Source organism: Vipera ursinii (genome assembly GCF_947247035.1).
Source record: "Vipera ursinii genome assembly, chromosome: 1".
Classification (NCBI taxonomy): Eukaryota; Metazoa; Chordata; class Lepidosauria; order Squamata; family Viperidae; genus Vipera; species Vipera ursinii.
This window is the reverse complement of record NC_139512.1, coordinates 113,606,027-113,633,054: the sequence shown is the minus strand read 5'-3', so window position 1 is coordinate 113,633,054 and position 27,028 is coordinate 113,606,027. Positions and strand designations below refer to the sequence as shown.

The following is a 27,028-nucleotide window of genomic DNA, read 5'->3' as shown; positions in this document are numbered from 1 at the left end:
GTCGGTGTTGGCAGGGGGGCAGAGGTCGACCCCTAGGACTCTCACTTGTGGAGTTCCTCAGGGATCGGTCCTCTCGCCTCTCCTGTTCAACATCTACATGAAACCGCTGGGTGAGATCATTCGTGGTTTTGGAGTTGGGTATCATCAATATGCCGATGATACCCAACTTTTCATTTCGACCCCAAACCACCCCAGTGATGCCCTCGCTGTGATGTCCCATTGCCTGGAGGCGGTTCGGGTCTGGATGGGGAGGAACAGACTTCAACTCAACCCTGACAAGACTGAGTGGCTGTACATTCCGGCATCCTGGGACATTCAAAATGTTCCATCGCTTTCTATGGGGGGTGAGCTTTTACCCCCTGTGGATAGGGCTCGCAACTTGGGAGTCCTCCTAGATTCATGACTTACTCTGGAAGATCATATAGTGGCCGTGACTAGGGGGGCTTTTGCCCAGGTTCGCCTGGTGCGCCAGTTGCGGCCCTATCTGGACCGGGATGCCCTGTGTACGGTCACTCATGCACTCGTGACCTCTCGCCTAGACTATTGTAATGCTCTCTACATGGGGCTTCCCTTGAAGACTACTCGGAGGCTCCAACTGGTACAGAATGCAGCCGCGAGAGTTGTCTTGGGAGTTTCCCGGTACTCCCATGTTACACCTTTGCTCCGTGAGCTGCATTGGTTACCAGTTGTCTTCCGGGTAAGGTTCAAGGTCTTGGTTATGATCTTTAAGTCCTTACATGGCATGGGTCCGCGATACCTCAAGGACCACCTGCTGCTGGCGTCAACTCCCCTCCGCCCTGTGCGTGCCCACAGAGAGGGCCTCCTCAGGGTGCCTCCGGTCAGGGAATGTCGACTGGTGGCCCCCAGGGGGAGGGCCTTCTCTGTGGGTGCTCCGGCATTATGGAACCAACTGCCGGTTGAGCTCCGGACGGCATCGGACCTTCGATCCTTCCGTCGCGGGTTGAAGACCCATTTATTTGAATTAGCTGGTCTGGCCTGATAGGGGTATATGGGTTTTTTTATTGGTTTTTATTATTTTATCATTGTTGTATTTTAATTGGGCATTGGTTTAATTTTCTTTTAATTTTTGTACTGCTATTTATATATGCCCTGCGAACCGCCCTGAGTCCCTTAGGGAGAAGGGCGGTATAGAAATCTCAATAAAATAAATAAAATAAATAAATTATATTATGCAAACCTACACAGTTGTTTTATTGAATAAATATTAGCTAAACAAACTGATTTGATGTGAAGTTAGATTCCAGCCAACATTTAAACTTGATAAAGATCACAGTCAATAAAATCTGCTCCTATTAACTGTCCTGCTCTGCCCCATATGGTTGAACAATCTGCAGTGTGGTCTGAAACACTGAATGCAACATGCAGAAAAACAAACGATAACATTCAAAATACCCAAACCACATATGACTTTAAAAAGTGCCCTGAAGATATATATTTTGCAAAGAATACTTCAATTAAAAGATTCCTATTATAAAGTAGCTTTCGTGAATTCTAGATTCATGTGGCCCAGTGATTGTAAAGGAGTTTCCCGTTTGAAAGATTTACTTTACTTTACTATGTTAATAGCACCTATAAGTGCAAAAGAATGTATTCCAACTGGTTAAAAAAAAATCATGCAGACAAATATATAACTATTGTAATCCAGAAGTTTCTCTTGGCAGTAGAACTGAGTTTTCTTAATGAGATTTATATTAATGTATTTCCCTTCATGTTATTATATCTGTTAGACTACTAGGGGAGTCCAACCTTGGCAACTTTTTTGGACTCATGGAATTCAATTCCCAGAAATTCCCAGCCAGCATGGAATTCTGGGAGTTGAAGACCACAAGTTTAAAGCTGCCAAGGTGGGACACCCCTATGTTAGTCTGTTTTAAGTTATCTTTTGCCATTAAGGCCAGGGCATGTCTGCAGTTTATGAAGCCAGACATAAACCTTGGGAATAGCATTCCAGCAGGGCAGACTATGATACTGTTTTCCACCAGCTGCTGTTGTCCTTCATACTTGCAAGCTGACGATATCAGTCTTTTGCTGTGTGCCTCAGGGAACAGTACCTGAGAAGCTAACTTCTGGTTCCATACTCTCATGATAATCTCCCTGAAGTAAAACGGTTGACCTGGGCTTCTGAGAACTGAAAAAACCATTCCAAGTTCAGAATATTGAGACTTCTTCCTAGGCATATAGCAGACCAGAGCAAGTATGCTTGGTACTAATGGATTGTTTTACCTTCTTTGACTGAGAGGGGAGGGGAGAGGGGGGAGATACGTCTGTGAAACGTGTTCTAACTTGTGATCACTCTTGTGGGGGTGGGGAGAAACAATTCTGTGAGTATTAACAGTGATTTCATTCTCTGGCTAGTCTGGAATTTTTAGACCTGGGCTAAACTAGGGTTATGGGTGGATGTATTAAATTTGAAATCTGAAGGCTACGTATTTTACCCAGGATTCCTGGAAATATAACCAAGGACTCTCCAACCTGAAATGAGCAACAGGAGAGATCTTGTGTCTCTTCATTTTGATTAACTGTAGGCAGTTTTCAATATTTGTTCAATGTACAAGATAAAATGCTGCTATGAGCAGTATTCTTCAGGAATAGTTTCAGCAGGATGAAGAAAACATTTTTCAGATCACCAGTTCAGGAAGTCCTGCTTGGAAGTGATTTTAACAACAGTATGTAGCCAAATCTGATTGGCTATAATGGCATGGCATCTTCCCATTCAGTGCATGAGCTTTGTTGGATAGAATCATTCAAGCCACATGAAGGTTTCTGTTCTATTTAATGTTAGCATTATTGAAAGGTGTTCTGAGAATTTGGTTACAGCTGGCTTGGAATAATAATAATAATAATAATAATAATAATAATAATAATAATAATAATAATAATGATGATGATGATGATGATGATGATGATGTTAAAATGTAAATTAAAAAAATCTTCTGTCTATAGTATTTACAAATACACATACACCCTATTTATTTAAAAGAAAGTTAGCCTTGAACTGAAGACAATCTAGCAAAAAAAAAAAGAGAAGCAGCTTTTCTAACTTAACCTAAGGTTGCCAACACCGTGTGAAATCACTCTTGGGAATGTTTCCCTCCACAGTCTTGGGAATGAATGTGTGGACATTCTTATGCATATATTTGGCTGAAGTGTAGATGATTGGAACTGAGCTTTATTAGCCATGATACGAAAATGGTTTTGATGCTGCTTGCTTCTGGGATATCCTGTCCTACTAACTCTAATCGATACTGCCTACTTTTTTCAAGCTGAAACACATTTTTTAAAAAGAGGAAGAGGAAGAGGAGGAGGAGGAGGCCAGGGAAAAACAGATGTGTCTCTGTGGTGTGTGTGTGTGTGTGTGTGTGTGTGTGTACAACCGTCTTTAAATAAACTACACCTTACATATATGTGAACCTTATTAACATAAGTGCATAAATTATTCACTTTGTCAGAAACACAACCTCCTCACCCACAGAAACACACCGCACGCTTATTACACAGAGAAACTTCTGCCTTTCATCAGAAACGGCAGAAAAGATTAAAAATAGGATAAAAGTTGGATTAAGGGCAAAGGTTAACTTCACAGGGTAGAAAACAGAAAATAAAGATCAAAACTGGATGGAGAAGACGCAAAAGGAAAGTCAGGAGAGAAGCTATGTGTGGGCATTACAAATAGAAATAACTGTACCAGGCAAGTGTTTCTTCTGAAGCCGTGTGGAACTTTGGGCTGATCTTTAAATGCATCCACATTTTCCAGCAGCAAGGTCTACAGTTAATTGCTTCTGCAATACTCAATCCAGTTTGAAAACATAATATTTGCACAGCAAAAGCCCAGCTGCCAATCATATACTAGCAAAGAGTTAGAGCTTTTGTCTGTCTTGGTTGCCATCTTGGGATGGTCTCAGTTGTTGCAGCCCAGATAGGTTAGCTCTAACCAAGAGCCTCACTATGGAATATAGATGTTGCTTTCAATAACATTGTCAGACTTAGCTTTAATATTAGTCCAGCCTAGTATTTGCCACTCATATCTCCCTCCTTGAAAGCCTGGGAGTGCAGTTTGGACCTTAGTGAATACTTCATCGACAGGATGACTTCATTTCTTAATCACAGAAGCTTCATCCAAGTCAGAGAGGCTTGTTGAGCCAGGTGGGCTTTGATACAGCAGCATGGTGGAGCAGTGGTTAAAGAGCAGTGTTGCAGGCAAACTCTGCCCACAGCCTTGAGTTTGATCCTGACAGGGCTCAAGGTTGACTCAGCTGTTCATCCTTTCATCAGTAAAATGGGGACCCAGATTGTTGGGGCAATATGCAAATAATGCACTACATTGTAGACTGCACAGAAAGTTCTGTAAAGTGTTGTGAGATGGCATATAAACCTAAATGCTACATGCTACAATGCTATGGAAGGCAGAAAGCAAGGAATTAGATTGCCTGAAATATCATGGTGGGGTGTTCTCTAGAAAACAATATCCTCTAGGGTACACAGAGACATTCTCAGTTCCAGAATCTCCATTTCATACCCTCTTATGGTTGCAATATCCTGGAGCCACATCACAATAACCTGCTATTTCCAATTGAACAGTTTTGTCCAGAAACATTATTATCTTGACCCTAAATATTGCCAAGAGAAAGAGCATGAAACCTGTCACTTAAAAGCCAGGCCAAAATCTGCAGGCCGACAGTTGAATGAATCAGTCTGTGCTGCCTTCCAAGGTGATCAGGAAAGTAGTGGAGAGACCAGAACGTGAGCACGTGGGGAGGGGGAGGGAGGAAGGCAAGAGAAGTAAGGAGGGAGGGATAGGCAAGAGATGAAAGCCATAAATATGATAGTTGATTGTCCTAATCTTGGTTGAAAACGAAAAATGTGATTCCTCCCAATTCTGTTACGATAAACTGTTGAGCGTTTCAGGGCCCTAGGGAGTCAGCAGTTGTTTGCTGGAGCCATCTGTCTCATTTCCCTTAGCAACAGGGTTTGCCCTTCTCCATTCATTGATGAAGTCTCTGAAGCAATCTCTAAGAGTCCGTCCTCCACTGTCCCTCCCTACATCCCATTGGCCTTGTTTGATTCTCTCTAGAATGTGTCCCTGCTCACTTCTATGTGTATTTCATACTATATAAAAACAGCAATATCTAGTTTCTGTAAACATTTTGGAGATAATGACACATGTTACTAATTCTTGGGGTTGGGGTTGGGGTGTGTGTGTCCCAAGTGAGATATAGCATGTACATTAGAATTCTGAGGGAGTATAATATAAAACCCTATGGACAGTACCAAAAGGCAAAACGATATGACGCTGGAAGATGAGCCCCTCAGGTCGGAAGGCGTCCAATATGCTACTGGGGAAGAGCAGAGGGCTAGTACTAGTAGCGCCAGAAAGAATGAAGCGACTGGGCCAAAGCCGAAAGGACGCTCAGCTGTGGATGTGTCTGGTGGTGAAAGGAAAGTCCGATGCTGTAAAGATTTTTTCTCCATAGGAACCTGGAATGTAAGATCCATGAATCAAGGAAAGCTGGACGTGGTCAAACAAGAGATGACAAGACTGAACATCGACATCTTAGGTATCAGCAAACTAAAATGGACAGGAATGGGTGAATTTAATTCAGATGACCATCAGGTATACTACTGCGGGCAAGAATCCCTCAGAAGAAATGGAGTAGCCTTCATAGTCAATAAAAGAGTAGGAAAAGCAATACTGGGATACAATCCTCAAAATGACAGAATGATCTCAGTTCGAATCCAAGGCAAATCATTCAATATCACAGTAGTCCAAGTCTATGCCCCAACCACCAGTGCTGAAGAGGATGAAATTGACCGGTTCTATGAAGCCCTACAGCACCTTATAGAACTAACACCCAAAAATGATGTCCTTATCATCATGGGGGATTGGAATGCTAAAGTAGGAAGCCAAAAGATAACTGGAATAACAGGCAAGTTTGGCCTTGGAGTACAAAATGAAGCAGGGCACAGGCTAATAGAATTTTGTCAAGAGAATACGATGGTCATAGCAAACACTCTTTTCCAACAACCCAAGAGACGGCTCTACACATGGACATCACCAGACGGTCAACACAGAAATCAGATTGACTATATGCTCTGCAGCCAAAGATGGAGAAGCTCTATACAGTCAGTAAAAACAAGACCAGGAGCTGACTGTGGCTCAGACCATGAGCTTCTCCTTGCAAAATTTAGGCTTAAACTGAAAAAAGTAGGGAAAAGCACTAGGCCACTCAGGTATGAATTAAATCATATCCCTGTTGAATATACAGTAGAGGTGACAAATAGATTTAAGGAATTAGATCTGATAGACAGAGTGCCTGAAGAACTATGGACAGAGGTTCGCGACATTGTACAACAGGTAGCAAACAAAACCATCCCAAAGAAAAAGAAATGCAAGAAAGCAAAATGGCTGTCTGAGGAAGCTTTGCAAATAGCTGAGGAAAGGAGGGAAGCGAAAGGCAAGGGAGAAAAACATAGATATGCCCAATTGAATGCAGAATTCCAGAGAATAGCTAGAAGAGATAAGAATGCCTTCTTAAATGAACAGTGCAAAGAAATAGAAGAAAACAATAGAATAGGGAGGACCAGAGATCTTTTCAAGAAAATTGGAGAGATGAAGGGAACGTTTAATGCAAAAATGGGCATGATAAAGGACCAAAATGGCAGGGACCTAACAGAGGCAGAAGAGATTAAGAAGAGGTGGCAAAATTACACAGAAGAACTATACAAGAATGAGCTTAACGTCCCTGATAATCACAATGAGGTGGTCACTGACCTCGAGCCAGACATCCTAAAATGTGAAGTGAAGTGGGCCTTAGAAAAGCTGAGCAACAACAAAGCTAGTGGAGGTGACAGTATTCCAGCTGAGCTATTCAAAATCTTAAAAGACAATGCAGTAAAAGTGCTACACTCAATTTGCCAGCAAATTTGGAAAACTCAACAGTGGCCACAGGATTGGAAAAGATCAGTTTACATTCCAATTCCAAAGAAAGGCAGTGCCAAAGAATGTTCAAACTATCGCACCATTGCACTCATTTCTCATGCTAGTAAAGTCATGCTTAAAATCTTACAAGCTAGACTTCAGCAGTATGTGGATCGAGAACTACCAGAAGTACAGGCAGGATTTCGAAGAGGCAGAGGAACTAGAGATCAAATTGCCAACATACGCTGGATCATGGAGAAAGCTAGGGAGTTCCAGAAAAACATCTACTTCTGCTTCATTGACTATGCTAAAGCCTTTGATTGTGTGGATCATAACAAACTGTGGCAAGTTCTTAAAGAGATGGGAGTACCAGACCATCTTATTTGTCTCTTGAGAAACCTATATGCGGGTCAAGAAGCAACAGTGAGAACTGGACATGGATCCACTGATTGGTTCAAAATTGGGAAAGGAGTCCGGCAAGGCTGTATACTGTCGCCATGCCTATTTAACTTATATGCAGAGCACATCATGAGAAAGGCAGGGCTAGATGAATCAAAAGTTGGAATTAAGATTGCCGGAAGAAACATCAACAACCTAAGATACGCAGATGATACCACTCTAATGGCAGAAAGTGAAGAAGAACTAAAGAGCCTCTTGTTGCGGGTGAAGAAGGAGAGTGCAAAAGTTGGGTTGAAACTTAACATTAAGAAAACCAAGATCATGGCATCTGGCCCTCTCAATTCCTGGCAAATAGATGGGGAAGAAATGGAGGTAGTGACAGATTTTATTTTCCTGGGCTCCAAGATCACTGCAGATGGGGACTGTAGCCAAGAAATTAAAAGACGCTTGCTCCTGGGGAGGAAAGCCATGGCAAATCTAGACAGCACACTAAAAAGCAGAGACATCACCCTGTCAACAAAAGTGCGTATAGTCAAGGCTATGGTCTTCCCAGTTGCAATGTATGGCAGTGAAAGCTGGACCATAAGAAAGGCTGAGCCCCAAAGAATTGAGCCCTTTGAACTATGGTGCTGGAGAAGACTCCTGCGAGTCCCTTGGACTGCAAGGCGATCAAACCGGTCAGTCCTAGAGGAGATCAATCCCGACTGCTCTTTAGAAGGCCAGATCCTGAAGCTAAAACTCAAATACTTTGGCCACCTAATGAGAAGGAAGGACTCACTGGAGAAGAGCCTAATGCTGGGAAAGATCGAGGGCAATAGAAGAAGGGGACGACAGAGAATGAGGTGGCTGGATGGAGTCACTGAAGCAGTAGGCGTGAGCTTAAATGGACTCCAGAAGATGGTAGAGGACAGGAAGGCCTGGAGGAATGTTGTCCATAGGGTCGCGATGGGTCGGACACGACTTCGCAGCTAACAACAACAAATAATATATATAACAATCTTACCATATGCTGGTTACTGATATTGGCTGAGACTTTACTGACTCATATGACTCATCCACTTGTTATCAGAGAGTGAATTTTCATTGCACAAATGTCTCTGGTCTGGGAAAAAGACATAAAATTTATGTGCTCTGAAACAGAAATCTAAATCTAAAATTTATTAAATAGAGAGATATTAAGTTAATTAACAAAATTAACAAAAAGTTTAAACAATTGGGACAATACCGGCACATTTTTGTTACAGATTGCAATTTAAAGAGACATCATGGTGTGGATTTTTATAGGCCTTTTGAAATGGAGCATGAAGAATTAAATGTAAAGGAGAAGGGTTTTTTTTTCTTTAGGATTGAAAGAATTTGCTTTGAAATTGGAAGCTGGCTCAAACGCTGAATATAAATATTTTAGAGGTTGTATTTGTTTACTAAATTATATATTTCTCTACACTTACTTCAGGAGCTCAAAAGGAATCTGTCAATATCCTGTTATTATCATTTTTTTTCATATAGTCGATCATCTGCTTACAGCTAAATAATTGGTGTTTCTCTAGCAGTTCTACATTAAGGATAAGTAAAGGTAAAGGTTCCCCCACACATGCGTACTAGTCATTTCCAACTCTAGGGGCCAGTGCTCATCTCTGTTTCAAAGCCGATGAGCCAGCGCTTGTCCGAGGACGTCTCTGTGGTCATGTGGCCGGTGTCGGGCTCGGCATGCCCGACATTCTGGGAGGCCGTGGAGCGACCTGCCGGCCCTCGAGACCAGCCGCCGGCGCCCGCGGTCTCCCGAAGAGCCGGGGAAGGGCGCAGCCGGCAGAACAGATCAGCAGTCGACCGCCCGCCGCCTGCTGAGGCTACAGGACAACTCACCGGGCCCCAGGAACAGCCGCCGGCGCTCGCATTTGCCCGACGAGCCAGGGGGGAGCGCAGGCGCCGAGACGGCTCGGCAGCCACCCGCCTGTCATCCGGAGAGACCATGCAACCTGGCAGCAACTCGGCAGCAACTCGGCAGCAACCCGCCGGTCCACGTGATCGGCCGACAGCGCCAACGTTTTCCCGACGAGCCGGGGAGGAGCCAAGCGACCCCGGGGCCGTCCGGAAGGCCGGGGAGCAGCCGTGAGGAGGCGCGGTTGGGGGTTGCCCAGCCGCCGAGCGACAGATGGAGGAGGGGCGCCGGGGCGGTCCAGGAGGCGGCAGGGCCGCAGACGGCGCGTTCCATTGTTTTGCCGGCCTCCTTGCGGGCTAAGGGACTGTGTGCTAGGCTCCAGCGGCGGATGGTCCAAACGGCGCAACTCACGGCGGTTTGGGGACCTGAGGGGGGAGGCAAGGCTGTGCGAGGCTCAGGGGAAAGGGAGGGCGGTCTGGGCTGGGGGGTGGCTTACCGGCTGCAATGGTGGTGGGACGGGGACGGGGAGGATACGTACCTGGGGGCGGGTGCCGAAAGGCAGGAGCCAAGGGGGGCGGTAGTTAAGTAGGGTGAGGGCGTGGGTAGGCAATTAGGGGTGTGGTGATGGGTGTCGGTTCTGCTGGCTACTTAACAGCGTTGATTGTGCTGTGAAATCAACGCTGACTTCGATCGTCTTCGAGTTTCTGTTTGTGAGGTTAATAAACGTGGCTCAGGAGAACCAGCTCTCGTTCCGGACTCATTCTTCCTGGTGATTCGTCGGACGGGGGCTGAAAGCCGGCATGACTAGACGCCAAAGGCGCACGGAACACTGTTACCTTCCCACCATAGTGGTCCCTATTTTTCTACTTGCATTTTTACGTGCTTTCAAACTGCTAGGTTGGCAGAAGCTGGGACGAGTAACAGGCACTCACTCTGTTATGCGGCACTCGGGATTCGACCCGCTAAACTGTCGACCTTCTCATTGACAAGCTCAGCGTCCTAACCCACTGAGCCACTGCCTCCCTTTCATTAAGGATAGATAACAGAAATTAGGCTGCAATCCTTATAAGGAATTTGCATCCTACCAGATTATGCTTGTGATTGACCCAGGTGCATTGAGGTGATTAGAATCTGGAGTTCAGCATCATCTGAGGTAAATGGGCTGCATTTCCTTGTTGTAGACATCTGAATTGGATCCATTCAACACATTGACTTATTTCTTAGGAAATCTGCATTAGATTAGATAGGGATTCCCTTACAATATATGAAGATATGCAGATATGTGACAAAGTACAGGTAGTCCTAGACTTACAACCACAATTGGGCCCAAAATTACTGTTGTTAAGTAAGACATTTGTCAAGTGAGTTTTACAACCATTTTACAACCTTTCTTGCTTCAGTTGTTAAGTGATTCATTGCAGTTGATAAGTTAGTGACCCAGCTGTTAAGTGAATCTGGCTTCCCCATTGACTTTGATTGTCAGAAGGTTGCAAAAGGTGGTCACCTGACCTTGGGACAAAGCAACGGTTATAAATATGAACCAGTTGCCAAGCATCTGAATTTTGATTACATAATCATGGGATGCTGCAAAAGTCATAACTGTGAAAAATGATCACAAGTCACTTTTTTCAGTGCCATTGTAACTTTGAATGGTCACTAAATGAACGGTTGTAAGTCAAGAGCTACCTGTATTATCTTAATTACTTTGCCATCATGATTATTACATGCTGAATTGTTGCCAATATCATATGACATATTTATTTTCTAGATTACTGTGTTTTCAATTGACCAATTATTTCTTAGAACATTCAAAATAAAACTAAAACAGTTAAAAACAGGAGCCATTATATAGTTAAGGATGCTTATTACTCTGGTGGACAGTGATCAATCAAAACTATAAAAGTCAACAATTCACTGCTCAAAGCAAAGTCTATTTTCCCTGTCGCTTTCTCTAATTTAATGATCATGCCATATGAATTTAGAATGTGAGGCTATGTATTGTGATGTATTCTGCAACTAGTCATTTCAATTGAAACATTAACACCAGAGAAAGAAATGCATTTCAGTACTACATTTCTTATCTAGTAGGAAGAGGCAACATTGACACAAAAGTGTACGTGCTAAGGCATAACTAAGCCTCACCAAGTCATTATCCAATGTTGGGGAATGGAAATTGTAATCTTGGGCATCCAGGAATTATGGTCTGAGGTTAAATTGTTACAAGAATTCAAAAGGAAGTCAGTAAAATCATGCAAACCTACAAAATTATGGTTGCTAAGTAGTGATGATAAATAGTGAAGAATGAGAAATTGGGGTACTGAAAAATTGCAGGGTCTAATATTCTCATTAGAGCAAATTAATTGTCTAAAGAAAATGCCTTAAATGTAGCATGCAAGGCAATAGCAAAATTAGTGGCTTTCAAATTTGAACTTTAGTTCTATTTCTCACTCTTCTATTCAGCATGATTCAGAGTCTGAAGAATAATTTAGTTGAGCTATTTGCTTATAAGTAGCATTATTAGTAAATAGTACACACTCAATTATTAAAAATAGCCAATGGAGGACTGTGGCAAAAAGCTTGGGAACTACACATAACATTAAAAACAACAGATCCAAACTTCTATTGCTAAAGTCTATTTGTAGGAGAAAAATAATAAAAATGCTGGCTGAATTACTCAAGTTGCACACGGAAAAAATCATTCATTGACTCATAACTATGAATGTGTGGCTACTTCCATAGTGATGTAGGTCTAAATCTGGTGATCATACCATATAATTAGCAGGAATTACCATTGCACTGGATGAAGAGGGTGGTTTAGTTTAGTTTAGTTTAGTTTAGTTTAGTTTAGTTTAGTTTAGTTTAGTTTAGTTTAGTGGTAAAGGTAAAGGTTCCCCAGCACGTGCATGCTAGTCGTTTCCGACTCTAGGGGCTGGTGCTCATCTCCGTTTCAAAGCCGAAGAGCCAACGCTTGTCCAAGGACGTCTCCGTGGTCATGTGGCTGGCATGACTAGATGACAAAGGTTCACGGAACGCTGTTACCTTCCCACCGTAGTGGTCCCTATTTTTCTACTTGCATTTTTACGTGCTTTTGAACTGCTAGGTTGGCAGAAGCTGGGACGAGTAACAGGCGCTCACTCTGTTACGCGGCACTCGGGATTCGACCTGCCAAACTGCCGACCTTCTGATCGACAAGCTCAGCGTCCTAACCCACTGAGCCACCGTGTCCCTTAGGTTAGTTTAGTTTAGTTTAAAAAGAAATGGAGATGGCCAGACAAAGCAATTAGCGATTGGCAGACAAGGACTAGCAAGGCATGTTCCCACTGGTATCAATATTGCACCCTTGCAAGGAAGTAAATATGCTAATATCCAAAATGTCCTGGTGTCCTAAAATAACCAGTATAGCTTACTCATGTTCTGCTTTATGTTAATTGTGAAATCAATCCTTGATTTCACAAGGCTAGTTGCCAGGAAGAGCAAAGGTTTGTAGCAAGCTTTGTGTTAAGAATGACAACAGAACCAGTCTCAAACTAACAGTACAAGTTTGAGAATATACTGTTTATTTATTTACATATTTCCTAACTCAGTAAGTGAGCGGTTTACAAATAAGTAATAAAAATAAATAAAATACAATAGTAAAAATATATATAAAAATATTAAAAATAAACAAATTCTTGAGAAGTATTTCTTCCTGTAATATATTTCAGAGTAGTAATTGAGTGGCAGGAAGTGACATTTAGATTTATATAAAAGAACAAAAAGCTTCGTAGAATTATTACTGGGCGGTGGGAAAAGAACCTGAAATTGAATGTTGTATTATACTGTCACATGAAAAGATTGGTAGATTGGATAACAGGAAATTATGCTATTTACTAATATTAATGAGAAAACAAAGGTGGTAAAATACAGGTGAAATGTTTATATGGATTTAGGATATTATGAGATTATAATGAAAACTGTTTTGAAAAGTTGGGATGAAAAAAATGGGGGAATCCATATTTATGGCCTTTAATAGTAGTTTTAAAGTAAACAGTTTTTAATTCAGACTAACATGTAGAAAATATTTAGGCTGATGACTATAGAAACTAGCATAGGAATCATTTTTTAAATCAATGTGGTTTAAAAAATAATAAAGCCAATCTGTTTTCAATACCATCAAATTAAATGATCTTAACATTATTAAAACATTTTGCTATGTATGAGAAATTAATTAAAATGGGAATAAAATACATTGATTTTATTCCTGCCTCATGGGCGCGACCTGTCGCCTGTTTCCATACTCCCCTTAATGACGGGTCCAAGCTTTGGGACTCCGAGAGGTGGTTGGGCTTGGACAGGGGCCTCGAGTTAAGACGCGCTAAGAGGCCCCTGATAAGATTCTTAGCCGGTTATTTTAAGAGGTTAGGGAGGGGGAGGGTGGGGAAGGAATCTATAACCGGCACTCAGTCTGGACCTGTTAGAGGTCCCGACGGGACGGGGTCGGGGGAGGTGGCTGCTGGCGCTGGGAATGTGGGGGTGGGGCATCGAATCCCCACGGCGATAGGGTATGGTAGCAGGTGTTTGCGCGGAGGGCCATATCAACATCTGGGATCGCGCCCCCGCTATCTCCGAGCGGTGGCGCGCTCCGACCCTCCGGTTAGCACCCTCCTACCCGGGGATGAGGGTGATCAGGCCCCTGAGCTCAGGTTGGTCTATTTTAACGCTAGATCCGTAGTTAACAAAGCTCCCCTCATCCGTGACCTGATCGAGGAGGAATGTGCGGATCTAGCGTGCATCACGGAAACTTGGTTGGGTTCGGAGGGAGGGGTGCCTCTCACCGAGTTATGCCCACCAGGTTTCCGGGTGCTGCACCAGCCACGGGCTCAGGGCAGGGGTGGTGGGGTGGCAGTGGTTATTCGGGAGACTTTGTGTCCTCGGGAGGCCACCATTGTCCAGATGGCCGGGAGTGAATCCCTCCTCTTGAGATGTGGTCCTCGGGTTCAGCTGGGCTTGTTGCTCACATACCTGGCGCCCAGCTGTGTGGCAACAGCCCTGCCTGAGCTGCTCGACACCCTCTCAGGGTTGGCGGTGGAGTTCCCCAGGCTTATAGTCCTGGGTGACTTCAACCTGCCATCACTGGGGGGGTCGTCGGAGTTAGCTCGGGAGTTCATGGCTTCCATGACAGCCATGGGCCTGACCCAGGTTATTGAGGGCCCTACTCACGAGGGGGATCATACTCTCGACCTGGTGTTCCTGTCTGGACAATGGTTGGATGATCTGGGAGGGGGTTCTCCGTCCATCACCCCTCTGTCATGGTCAGATCATTACCTCCTGAGGCTGGTTTTCCGTCATGCCATCCCCCGCCGCTGGGCGGCGGAACCGACCAGGTGGTTCCGCCCCAGGCGCCTAATGGACCCGGACCGGTTCCAGAGGGCGCTTGGGCCGATACCTATCACCCTTACCCACAGCCCAGTCGATGCTCTGGTGGAGGCCTGGGAAACGGCTGCCACCAGGGCACTCGACTGTGTTGTACCCATGCGACCTCTGACTCGGCGCAGATCCCGTTGGGCTCCATGGTTCTCTGTGGAGCTCCGGGAGATGAAGCGTCGGAGACGAGGTCTAGAGAGCGGTTGGAGATCCAGCCGATCCGAACCCGACCGATTGCAGTTAAGAACCTTCATAAGGTCTTATCTTGCGGCGATAAGGGCGGCGAAGTCTAACTACTTTGCCGCCCTTATCGCGTCCGCAGATAATCGCCCGGCCGCCCTGTTTAGGGTGACTCGCTCCCTCCTTAACCAGGAGGTGAGGGAGGATCCCTTGCAGGGACGAGCCGAGGAGTTTAGTCATCATCTGACGGACAAAATCGCTCGGATCCGGACCGGCTTGGACTCTGACTGGGCAGAGTCTGATGTGGAGGAATCAGGCGGTCTTGAGCACGTTATCTGGACTGAGTTCGACCCTGTTTCCCCTGATGATGTGGACAGGATCATGGGGAGACTGAGCTCCACCACCTGTTTGTTGGATCCGTGCCCCTCCTGGCTAGCTTATGCGGCTCGGGAGGGAACACGAGGCTGGTTCCATGCAGTAATAACTGCTTCTTTGAAGGAGGGTGTCTTCCCTGCCGCCTTGAAGGAGGCGGTGGTGAGACCCCTCCTCAAGAAGCCTGCTTTGGACCCGGCTGTTTTAAACAACTATCGTCCAGTCTCCAACCTTCGCTTCCTGGCGAAGGTTGTTGAGAGTGTGGTGGCGCATCAGCTCCCTCTGTTCCTGGAGGAAACTGATTATCTGGACCCGTACCAATCGGGTTTCAGGCCTGGACACAGCACGGAGACGGCATTGGTCGCGCTGGTGAATGATCTCTGGAGGGCTAGGGACAGGGGTTGCTCCTCTGTCCTGGTCCTATTAGACCTCTCAGCGGCTTTCGATACCATCGACCATGGTATCCTGCTGCGGCGTCTCAGGGGGCTGGGAGTGGGAGGCACCGTTTTACGGTGGTTCTCCTCCTACCTCCGGGGCCGCTCGCAGTCGGTGTTGACAGGAGGGCAGAGATCCGCCCCGAGGTCTCTCATTTGTGGAGTCCCTCAGGGGTCGGTTCTCTCGCCCCTCCTGTTCAACATCTACATGAAGCCGCTGGGCGAGATCATTCGTGGTTTTGGGGTGGGGTATCACCAGTACGCTGATGATACCCAACTTTTTCTTTCCACCCCGAACCAACCCAGTGATGCCCTCTCCGTGATGTCCCGGTGCCTGGAGGCGGTTCAGGTCTGGATGGGGAGAAACAGGCTTCGTCTCAATCCCGCCAAGACTGAGTGGCTGTGCATATCGGCGTCTCGGGTTAACCAAGTTATTCCACCTCTAACGATGGGGGGTGAGGTGTTACCCCCCGTTGATAGGGCTCGCAACTTGGGCGTCCTCCTGGATTCACGGCTCAATTTTGAAGATCACATAGGAGCCGTGACCAGGGGGGCTTTTGCACAGGTTCGCCTGGTGCGCCAGTTGCGCCCCTATCTGGACCGAGACGCCCTACGCACAGTCACTCATGCGCTTGTGACCTCCCGTCTGGACTACTGCAACGCTCTCTACATGGGGCTGCCCTTGAAGACCACTCGGAGGCTTCAACTGGTGCAGAATGCGGCCGCGCGAGTTGTAATGGGGGTTTCCCGATACTCCCATGTAACACCTCTACTCCGCGAGCTGCATTGGCTTCCGGTTGCCCTCCGGGTGAAATTCAAGGTGCTGGTTATCACCTATAAAGCCCTACATGGCCTGGGTCCGGGTTATTTGAGGGAACACCTGCTGCCGGCATCAAATGCCCTTCGCCCAGTGCGCTCCCACAGGGAGGGTCTGCTCAGGGTTCCGCCGGTGAGAGATTGCCGGCGGGTGACACCCAGGGATAGGGCCTTCTCGGTGGGAGCGCCTGCCCTCTGGAACCAGCTGCCGGTAGAGCTGAGGACTGCTCCTGACCTCCGATCATTCCGCCGGGGCCTGAAGACCTGGCTCTTTGAGCTCTCGGGCCCAGGCTGAGGAGAAAATTTTAACTGGGGTTTTAATCTACAGGGTGAATTTAATGCTTTTTTAATTGGTTTTAACTTTTGTATGTTTCGATTTTAATTCCCTGTAAACCGCCCTGAGTCCTCAGGGAAAGGGCGGTATACAAATGCAAATATTAAATTATTAAATTAAATTTATTAAATTGATTCTCTGTGAGTGTATGAAAATTGGGCATATTACTGACATTTTGTATTTATTCACTTATAGTAGAGCAAAAGATTGCCTGAAAAATGCCGAAAATACATTTTGAAACTCTGTCTTCCTATCTAACTTCAGGACATTTGACTTACAAAGATGTATATATAAAATATATGAAAAATAAATAGAGAAACGGTAGGAAAAAATGCAGCAAAATCCTATGTCCTCTTAAGCACAGCATGAGAATGCACTGATAACTGTGTCAACATGATATATTTTCATGACATGGTCTTTGCCTCATCTGTAGCCCCAGGTGAGGCAGCTTAAAGGAATGCTCCAGTTTTAAAAAGTGCTTTATTCCTTCTCCCCAGTCTTTTCTTTGGATATAATCCAACACGTTTCATTAACGATGTGACTGTTGAAGCAGCGTGGGTGAAAATGTGTGATACTTGCAGTGGGATCCTGGAACCAGCTCATACAAGCTCATAAAAAGCCAATGGTTACATTTACTGAAATTTTTATGAGCTGGTTGATAACAATGATGGGTCTTGACCCCTAGTTCACCAATCAGCTAGGTGTGGTGCAGTGATACAATGGAATGATTAGAGCCGGTTCTTCAACATTTAGTAGCACATCACTGGATCTTCCTGGCTCCTATGTGTCATTATAATGCTTGAGTCCTGCCCTCTATAGCCCCTGAATCTTCCATTGTAGGAAAAGACTGGAAAAACTGCAGAAATGTTGGCTGTGTAAAGCCTGACCAAGTTGTTTTTTTCTGAAAGGGTTGTCAAATTTACATGCTTTGGTTTAGTGTGCTTTTGAAAGAGTGCTAAAACAGAACCAGCCTGCATTTAAAAAAAAACCTAGCCCTGTGAAGGCAAGAAAGTTGATTTAAACTGAAAAAGTGAGCCAGGTCTATCAGCTTAGCAGTAAGTTATGTTTCTATCATGACTGACGACAATAAGAGCCTTGGTGGAGCAGTGGGCTAATGCCTCCTTAAGTAACACCAGCTGCCTGCAATTAGTGCAGGTTCGTATCCCACCAGGCTCAAGGTTGACTCAGCCTTCCATCCTTCCGAGGTAGGTAAAATGAGGACCCAGATTGTTGGGGGCAATTAAGCTGACTTTGTAATAATGCCACTTGGGGGGTGTATGAAAGCCCTAATAAGCAGGCATATACATAGAATGAAGGCTACTGCTAAGCTTGTAAGCCGCCCTGAGTCTTTGGAAAAGTGCGGGATATAAATGGAATTAAAATAAATAAATAAATAAAATAAACGTTTTCCAGTGATTCTGCTGAGAAGGAGCTTTCTTGGCTGGGCTTGTTGCTGCCTGCATTACATGGAGATAGAAGACCATTTTGCTTGCTCCACAGGCTATCTCTAGGGGCTGCTGGCTGCAGGGGCTTCGTGCCAGTACAGGCATTCCACTGCCGCAGCAACTGAGGATGTAGCTTGCTGGTTGATCCCTCCCGCTTTATCCTACTTCTCTTTGCCGTCCAGGCTATTTTTGAGAAATGGTTTTAGTGCTCTTTCAATAGGCTTCTAGTTTTGTCTTCAGAGCTAGCCTGACAGATAACAGATTTAAAGCAATTGGACAGGTGGCTAAACCAGCCATTCTTACACCCACACATCTCTTCCCAGAGCTTACCATGGACTGCAGTTGTAATTTTGTTTCTTGCAGGCAAGTGATGCTTGGTGGGAGAGGAAATGAAGCCAGGGAATCCACTAATTAGGTTCCTCAAAATGTCCTACATTAAAACAGTAAGGACTGTACCACTCATTAGTCTCATTAATGAGGCAGAATAGGGATCAGTAATGAGGGTAGCACAATTCCTGACAGCCTTCCCTTCTGTCAGTATATCTTTCTGGGCTGAAGTAAAGCTTTTTAATATGGGGCTCTGGCTGTGTGCTGTATTAATCTCTTGCAGCAAAATCTGCAAATCTGTTTAATTTAGGAGAATTCACTGATGGCAGTCAAAATTTAAATAGAAACAGGATAGCTTCAAAAATTCAGATTGCTGATTTAAAATTGGAATACTGTGTCTGGAGGCAGTCTGATTTGTAGACAATTCATAACTTTGACATGTTAGATTGTGGGGAATCTACTGTGTGTGGAGAAGGGTGCACATTTCAAAAGTAGACACGTGACTCTGAAAAGAAATGTGGCTGTGATAGCAATCTGAAGGAGGTTCTTCCTCCATACTCCTATGGTTGCTGAGTCACCTCTTTGGAAGGATTTGCTCAACCCTAATTTACATATTCTTTCAATCATCTCGGATTCATAAAAGAGAAGAATTGCTAGAAATTAAATATTTCCAAGTAGTTCCCCATGGAGGACTCACAGTAACAGCAAACAACAAACCTCAATATCATTTGATATTATTACAATTCTACATAATTTAATATAAACAACCCAATGGAAATTGTTGCATGTACAGAAAATAAGTACAAAACTGAAACATCAAAAGAAATTATACTGCAAGAAAGAGAGACTTACTATACTTCAAAGCCAGAGGGGAAATTCATATTACTGGCAACAAGTGGTACATTTGATATTGCTTGGAGAAAATACATAAGAATGTTCACTTTGGGACAACTGAAAGAGACAATGTTGGCTTTTGGTACATAATACCAATATGTGTGTGTGTGTGTGTGTGTGTGTGTGTGTGTGTGTGTGTGTATCTCCTGGGTTGCTATTGCATAATAATAGGAATTGTAAGTGTGAAAATAGGCAAGTTCTGAAGAATACAGGTAGTCTTTGATTTAAGACCATTCATTTAACAACTATTCTAAGTTATGACAGCACTGAAAAAGATGACTGGTTCTCACATTTAATGATCACAGCATCACTGCAATGACATAATGACAATTCAAGTGTTTGGCATCAGCATGTATTTATGAGAATTGCAGCATCCCAGGGTCGTGTGACTGTCATATGTGACCTTCCCAGGGGCTTCCAACAAGCAAAGTCAATGGAGCAGGCTAGAATTGATTAACTACTGCATGATTTATTTAATGACTGTGGTGATTCACTTAACATCCATGGTAAAAAGATCATAAAATCAAGTATGACTGACTTAATGACCTCTTGTTTAGACAGAAGTTCCAGTCTCAGTTTAGATCAAATGTTGACAGCTACCCATAATGCAGCTTTTAAATAATTGTTTGAAATTGGAGTATCTCCAAGGCTTCCTCCAATTGTCCCAAGTAGTGTGAATGTTGCTTGTTAATCAAGAAATGGTGAGTGGAGAGAACAGGAGGTGATTTTTAAAAGATTTTATACAACTTATGAATTTATAGTTTATTTTATTATAAATATGCAACTCAAGTTTCTCCAACTATAAGCAGAGTTATAGAACAGCAGCCAGGAATAGGCTTGAATACCATTGTGATCTCACAGTCTATAATTATTTCTAATTTTAGGGTAGCAGAAAAAGAAAAAAAAAACGTTTTTAAAAGAACATACCTTGGTTCACCAGAAGATGGCACTGACAAGTAATTTTTCCTTGAAGTGTTTTTGTACAAGCATTTAGGGTTCATTATGTTCGCTACGTGAAATTCCCAATATTTTGCATGATTTTATACAAACTTTATGTAAGCACAGCCAACAAACAAGCAAAATAAACAAAAATGTAGCTTTTACTATAATGACCAAATCTGGACTGCAAATATCCAGATGATCAATACAGAGTTCACATTTTCTGCATGGCTGCCATCATCTGGATTTTTGCAGCCCAGGTCTGGTTGCCTTAGCTTCTTTACAACAATTTCCCTCCCCCTGGGAGGCAAACATTAGATTCAGTTCTTACCAATTTAAACAAAGGAAATCCTAGGAGTAAAGTATTTTTCAAGTAGAAAATCACAATAAACGATCCTCTTCCAATTACTAAAGTCTCAGCCCCTTGATAAATCATATATAAAAGATTCGAGTAATGTCCACCTTATGGACTTCTATCAAGCCATAGCAGCAAAAAAATATCTCAGCACTATAAGCTTTAAATAAAGGCCTAAGGATTAATGCGTGAGGAAGTCCTGAATTGCAGTTAGGTAGGAACTGGAATAGAGAAATGACATTACTGTATATAACACGGGTGTCAAACTTGCCATGTCACATGATGTGTCACAACATATTGCAACTCTTTTTGCATTGCCGGCAATGGGGTATGATGAAACTGGCCTGCGGGCTGGCAGTTTGACACCCCCTGTTTTATAATATCTCCCATCAGTGTTTCAAAGGAGAAACTTTACTACATATTTCTGAAGTAATGGATTTACAAATATATTAGCAATGCTCCTTGACAGGTTTAAGATAAACAAGGGAATTTGTTAAATTTGCTTTAAACCAGTGGAACAACCTGCCTCCAGAAGCGGTGAATGCTCCAACACTGGACGTTTTTAAGGAAAGACTGGATAGCCATTTGTCCGAAATGGTATAGGGTTTCCTGCCTGAGCAGGGGGTTGGCCTAGATGACCTTCAAGGTCCCTTCCAACTTTATTATTATTATTATTATTATTATTATTATTATTATTATTATTATTATTATTATTATTATTATTGTGTCCTACTTTCAGACAGTTTATAGTCATCTATCATGGTTACCCAATTTCAGGTTGAAAAATCTCAACCTCTCCAACCTCTGCTAGTTTTATTTATATTTTTTAATTCCTCCTTTATTATTTTTATAAATAACTCAAGGTGGCAAACATACCTAATACTCCCTCCTCCTGTTTTCCTCACAACAGCAACCCTGTGAGGTGAGCTGGGCTGAAAGACAGGGTGAGTAGTTTAAAGTCACCCCACTGGCTTTCATAGATAAGACAGGACTTCAACTAACAATCTCCTACTTTCTAGCCTGGTGCCTTAACCTTTAGGCCAAACTGACTCTCTTTAGTTTTACATTCCATAGAGCAGGGGTGTCAAACTGCCAGCCCACAGGCCGGACGCGTCGCAACGAAACTGCGCCCAACCCATTGCCGGCAATGGGGAAAAAGCTCCGATACATCGCGCGACATCATGTGACGTCACAAGTTTGACATGTCTGCCATTGAGGAAGTTTCTATGGTATTAATATAAGTAACATTTGTTAAGCCACTTTAAATTAATTGAATTCATTAATCAGGCAAAAACATAGTGAAAGGCTGATTCACAGCAGCCAAGAACCCCAAACTCACCTGTACAATAGTAAGAAAAAGCAATCCACCATTTTACTGTTCTTTTTCACAGTGAATAAGAATGTAGGCCATTGAAGTTTAAATGTACTGCTTCTTAAACACCTGAACACTTCATTTTATAGTTTGTAGAATAGTTTTAGCATTAATATTAAAATTGGCAAAGAAGGTATACCGGTTTCTGTGAGAAATTATTACTAAGTAAATATTTTCCTTGTCTGATATCAATTGTATGTTACCTATGGAATTTTTCTTGCAAAAAATCTCATGATTCATTTACAACAATGGACAATAAAGATGATACTTGAATGGCAGCTATTTTTCTCAGTGAGCAATCCAAAATTAAGAAGGTGGTTGTATTTTTTCTTAGAGGGCTCTTAGAATAAGTTGTAACTTAAAACTTTATAATGCAGTATTTAGTCAGAGTACTGACATACTTCTCCATTTTGTCTTCTGTGAAGTCTTTCCTTTTCCTATTTGGTGCAATATTTCTTGGGACTTGAACCACTTTACCACAATGGTGATATGGCAATGCTTCGATTCCTTCTCTAATGTAAATTGCCATCATGTTGTGTTGCCACAGATCTCTGTTTTTCCTTTTGTTGGTCAACCTGAAAGCCAGTTGAAAAATAACTTCAATAACTTATAGCAACTTTACATTTTAGATGTTTTGTGCTTGTTGTTTGTTTTTCACTTTTGCCAAATTGTTTGCTAAACTGATGATGCTGATGGAGCACAACTAATACATGCAACGGCCTGCTTGCTACATAAAACCCTTGATTTGTATTGCCAATAGAATTTCCAGTATTTTCAGTATTTATTGAAATTTAGTTACCTCTGTAATTCTTATTTATGAGTTGAGGATCTAGTTTAGGACTGCTGCCGCTGCCAAAATGCTTGTGTAAAACAACAGAGTCCTTTAGGGGTGAGAAAGGTGGCTAATGATATTATTCAAGACCTCAAAATGTGTATGGGATTTCACTATCAGCAAGCAGAAATTTGGCAGAATAGAAATGCCTTTATTAACCAGTAAATGAACTTTGCTATAGGTATTGAGTGCTCACAACTATATAGCATAAACCATTCTTGCCTGTGTGATTTTTTTTAGACTTTTTACTGCTAATATTAATACAGGTAGTCCTTGACTTACAATAGTTCATTTAGTGACCATTCAAAGTTACAATGGCATCCCCATGATCATGTGTTCAAAATTCAGCTATTTGATTCATATTTATAACAGTTGCCGTGGCCCAAGGTCATGTGATCACCTTTTGCAACCTTTTGACAAGCAAAGTCAATGGGGAAGCCAGATTCACCTAGCAACTGGATTACTAACTAATCAATTGCAGTGATTGACTTAACAACTGAGGCAAGATGGGGCAAAACTCACTTAACAAATGTCTCGGTTAAGAACAGAATTTTTGGGCTCAATTGTGATTGTAAGAACTACCTGTTATTAGAAATGTATTTATTGTTGCTTCTAGTATGAGCACCTTGAATTTTGAAGGATCAGCTATATCAAAATTTATAGAAATTATATTATATTATTTCATACTTTATTTAAAGGCTTCAGAATTTGTAAAAGCCCTCCAAATTATCTAGTGGTTTATTTATGCAACTCTCAGTTTGACTTTTTTTTTACCTTATTAAGCAGCCCAAGGGCTCACACTTAAATGTTCTACATAAACTAACTTAAGCATCCCTTGCTATATTTAATCATTATGAAATTCCAAGGCAGAAGCATTGTACTGATGGATTAGTTTTGACTTACCTTATTCAGTCTAATTGGCCAACTACAATGAGTGTGAGTGGCCAGCATAGCAATTGATGGATATGGTGGTGAGAAAGAACACAAACATTTTATTTAATCCTGGTAAAAGAACATGGCACTAGACTAGAGGGAAAAAAAGTGTATGAATCTTTATAGTTTGCAAAGTGCTATTCACTCTATAAAGAATAAGAAATGCCTTAGTGCAGACAGTATAATTTAATCATTTTAATCTACGGGCTGGGAGTTTTATAAATCATTTTAACACTGTGCAGATTTGCTTCTTATTATCAAGATCTGAATAATGCAAGGGATGTGTGAATATTTCCCAAATGTGTACATAAATTACCAAATGTAACACTAAACCCAAGTTGAGGAACAGTGCAAACCTACAGCCCCAAGGCTACACAAGGGCTTCTGAAGTTTAGGGTATGCCTTCCAGCCAAACTGTAATTTTTAATGTGATGGAATCGGAACATTATTAAATACATGGAGTGTAATCAGAATGATATAGTTTTTGACTTGGCCTTACCCTCTTCTGTCCAGAATGCAGTCTTTAGCATACCTTCAGGGGCCAGGTATTCCCTAGGCTGGAAAAAGTTTACAATCTTGATTTAAAGAATAGGAACAGGGATGACATTGGGCCAAAAATGTTTGTGACTCTCATGAACATGTTGATAGTTTGAGGATGTGAAAGCAATTAAGTGACTGGATTACTGAATAAAGCCCAAGTAGTTGAGACTGTACAATGAATACACTCTGATACAGACGACAACCAATCTGTACTAATTTTTTAGAACTTTAGCAATGATTACAGCTCAATATTTTATTTTTCTGCCAACACTTATCTTTGTAATGTCATTTAGTGGAGAGCTTTTTAAAGCGATGAACAGCCTCTTTTGTGTACAGTCTGAAGGTACAAGATCTGTATCTGTGCTTATTTTGGCCAATTTGCTGGATATTTTTTATAGATAAAATATTCTCAGCAATTTGACTCAATATTTTGACTGTCAGTGATAGATGAAATTAGGACACATTTTGCTTGAACAACTTGAAATTGCAAATAAATGTAGTAAAAGGTTGAGAGCTGCTGTTTGCATTTTATAACCATATATTTCCTGATTAATTAAATTAGCCCCTGCTGCTCTGAAATTTTACATCATACCTGTATCATACAGGCTCTTTGAAATAACATTTATCCCAACCACCTAAAAAAACAATAACAAGGGTAGGGTTTTTTAAGAAATAGTTTATATAAAAAAGAAAACAAACTGTGGCTATTCATCAAATCTGTGTAAATATTCAAATGGATTAGAGCAATTCCAAAGAGAACATCACACACCTGTGATAGGTGTTTCTAATTAACCCTGTGCTGGTTTACAAAAAATATATATCAAAGAAGCTGTGGCCCCAACTGCTTTCTTATACTGCAAATGTTCCATTGCACAACTGCATTATAAAGAGGAAAATAATAATTTTAATTCTTATATAAAATGCTATCAGGGAGAGACTGGAAGAGGAAGATTAATGTGTCTTCAAACCAGAGTAGTGTTTATTATTAGATTGGATTGATCTTTGCAAACAGTCCACCATTAATTATTTGAACATTGGGGGTTTGGGGGAAGCTGTGAAAGTGGTTGCTAAGAGCGGAAAATGAAAGTCAAAAATTCACTATGAATGCCTATGCTGAACTTAATGCTGTTATTTATAGTCTCCATTGTTAATTTATGTGATTTATTCTTATAATTTTATGGTCAGTATTATGAATCAATTTGAGAGAACTGAACCTCCTTAAAAGTCAGTTGCAAATTATTTTGAAAAACAATCAATTGGATTTTTCTTTTTCTCAAGGCAACTCCTTGCACAATATTAGTTGATTGCTATTCTCAATTATTTTCTGAGTTATTAGATACCATTGGGAGCTGTGATCAAAGCAAAGCTTCTAAAGAAGCACATTACATCTTTTTTCAATAGTTTTGTTCATGTAGTTGTAATCTTCTATTTATCATGCCTACCAGGAATGACTGAAATTGAAGGACACCCACTGGCACTATATAAAGGAAGTCTGTGTAGTCAGCTCTGTGTTCCTTACTTCACAGAAGCAACAGATGAACTAATGTGTCTTATCTTTTTATGTCTTAGAGGCGCATAAAAAATAAACATAATGCAAAAAGAGCTTTCATTTATTTCAAATTAATGTAGTAACAACTTTCAGCAGTTTCTATCTACTGCTTTTGCTCTTATCTAAATTAGTTTCCTTGCTACAGCTATCTCCTTTCCTATTTATTTATACCTGGTTCTCAAGAAAATAATGCTATTTGTTGAGGCTCAACAGCTCTAGAACCTAATTTCCACATCACAGATAAAAACGTTTACAAAGCAATGCACTCATATTAAATAATGCTTCATAGCTTCCTTTTGATTGTGTAATACACCACTTCATTCCCTGTGTATTTAGGATTAAAGAGCGCTGCTCTTCCATCTGTGAATGCCTTTAAGTCATCGCTTTTGTCCATTCAAGTGCAGGATGGATCATAGAGCAGGGTTCTCTTTATGGGGAAGTGACGTATTCCATACATAAGAGTCTCGCAAGTCCTCTTTTTAAAGATTAATAAAAAGCAAGCAATGTTCCCCCCCCCCCATATTTCGGCAGTCTTCTTCCTCAGCCCAGAGGGGCAGCGGGAAATCCTCTTCGCCCCGCTGGGGCATCTCTGGCCACCGTCCCTGCCAGGTTGCAACACTGGCCACCAGAGGGCGTGCGAAACATACATCGTGGCCATGGTTACCGCTGGGTGCGTAGTGGGGTTTACGAAGCTGACGCAGTGGGCGGCCCGGCGGGCGGAGGCAGCCCTGGCATAGGCGGAGGCGGCGTTGAAGAGCTGCGGGGCTGAGGAGCCCCGGCATGGAGGCGGCGGCGGCAGTGGCTCTGGCCCGGTGGCGGCGGCGCCGGAGGCGGCGGCAAAAAGGTGAAAGGACGCGGGGATCGGCCTGGCTCCAGGACGTGGTGTGTGCGTGTGTGTGTGTAAAACGGGAGCAGTGGTGGCGATCCACGGAGGGCGGATGCCCACTCTCGCTGCGGGTGAAGAGCAGCCGCGCATCTCTGGCGGGAGGAGGCAGGGCGGGCGGGGCTGGCGAGGGGGAAAGCCGCGAGGCCGCGGCCGCTCTGGCGCGGGAGCGAGCGAGTGCAGAGGCGTCGGTCCCCCTGGCATA

General features: G+C 42.8%; 1 protein-coding gene across 6 annotated transcripts in view; it reads left to right on the top strand.

Moving 5' to 3' along the window:
- The first annotated feature begins 2,102 nt into the window (after positions 1-2,102).
- Positions 2,103-27,028, top strand: part of DAGLA (diacylglycerol lipase alpha) — a 130,471-nt gene continuing 105,545 nt past the window's right edge. The window contains exon 1 of one of the 6 annotated variants that reach the window (XM_083348352.1): positions 2,103-2,215. The gene's annotated coding sequence lies outside the window, so the exon portion shown is untranslated. Of the gene's footprint in view, positions 2,216-26,668; positions 26,823-27,028 lie in introns of those variants that run through there. The other 5 variants (XM_083348350.1, XM_083348355.1, XM_083348354.1 and 2 more) reach the window with 5 other exon arrangements.